This window comes from Canis aureus, chromosome X (assembly GCF_053574225.1).
Source record: "Canis aureus isolate CA01 chromosome X, VMU_Caureus_v.1.0, whole genome shotgun sequence".
In the NCBI taxonomy this organism is placed as follows: Eukaryota; Metazoa; Chordata; class Mammalia; order Carnivora; family Canidae; genus Canis; species Canis aureus.
In genome coordinates, this window is record NC_135649.1 from 51,490,392 (window position 1) to 51,492,020 (window position 1,629).

The following is a 1,629-nucleotide window of genomic DNA, read 5'->3' on the forward strand; positions in this document are numbered from 1 at the left end:
AAAGAGCAATTCTCAAACTACAAGTAATATTGAATGAGGCAAGAAATCACATGCTCAATCAATGATGTAGTACTGTAAGGTGGGCAAAAACATACTTCTATCTTGGAAACTTAAACTGCAGTTGAAATTGTTTCTATGGATATGATAAGAAAAATTGTTATTGAGAAAATACAAAATCTAATAGACCATTTGTGTAGCAGAAATCACTGGTAGATGTGAACACCATGATTTAGGAGCTATTTTCAAATTTAAAACAAATTTCTTTTTTTTTCTGTTTTGTTTTGTGTTCATCCAACAAGAAATTAATTAATGATAGAAAGTACAAATTTCAAACCAAGCTACAGTTATTCTTTTGAAATGCCAAAAAATGCTCATTTTCAAATGGTTACATTACTAATTCCATAATAGCATTTACAATATCATTACTGTTGTTCTTCAGGGGTTTGACTGCCTTTGTTCTTGACACATTTGCTTGTCACATGACCAATTTTATGTCCTTAACATCTACACCTGTTTCATCAACCTCTTCCTCTTCACTCTCCTCTTGTACAGTTGGATCCTGTGTGTTTTCTTGAATGTTTGAGAACACTTCACCCTGAACTTTGAATTTCTCAACAGCAGTTAGTTGTGCTTGCTGAAGTAAATCCTCAATCTTGGCTTCTCCAATAACTATGCAAGAATCTGAAGCTGGGCTATTGTAGACATCTGGTTTTGTGATGACAAAGAGGATATTCGTACATTTCTAGATAGTGACTCTCCTAACTCTTGTAACCTGTTGAAGATCCAGTTTAGACATAGCCTTCCATAGCTTCTTTTCACTCTAGCTCTGTTTTGCTTTACTGATTGGCTCTTCCTCGATTTTAATTGCTGCTGCCTGCTAAGCTTGTTGTGTGATTACCTGTGTAATCCTGTTCCTCAAGCTCTGATACTGATTCATCACTGTTGGATTCTGTTCCAGATGTTGTCTCATCCTGGTGCTATGGCAACTCCTGTTCTGTAGCAGGGGCAGTTTCTGTGGCCTCACTAGGGATTTTGTGTGGGGAACACGGAACCAAGATGGCCACAGGAAGAGCAGGCACCATTTCATTCAATGTATGGACAAAACACCAAATGTGCACAAAATAGAGCACTTAACATCTGCAGAGCATACTCTAATGGAAAATTCAAACTTTAAAATTCAAGCTTTAAAGAAAAGCTTTAAAGTTCATAATATATAGATAATGATTTTCTTTTTTTTTTAGATAATGATTTTCTGATACAAAACATAATGTTTATTATAGAGCTGAATAGTTTATATCCTGCAAATAAATTTATAGGAAATTACCACTTAAATAGTAAACTAACAAATTTTTAGCATACTAATTACAATTAAGAAGAATAAATTAAACCATGGCTATGCATTTTTAAATTGCCAGTTGAAATACTTTAAAAATTTACATAGTGTATTTAACTAGATTCTTAAACATTTATACAATTCCCAATAGATGTTATAATTTGTAGCAGTTTGTATAGTATTTTCTTAATGCCACTTTTGAAAATTCTCAGATCTGAGAACATCTTAAAGAACAAACATTTATGAAAGACATATTTTTCAAATATTGTCATATTTATCTTTCAATTATCTTTACC

General features: G+C 32.7%; 1 pseudogene; it reads right to left on the reverse strand.

Annotated features, from left to right (window-relative positions):
• Window positions 1–376: 376 nt before the first annotated feature.
• On the reverse strand, window positions 377–1,082 carry LOC144308866 (nascent polypeptide-associated complex subunit alpha pseudogene; annotated as a pseudogene).
• Between the last annotated feature and the right edge of the window lie 547 nt (window positions 1,083–1,629).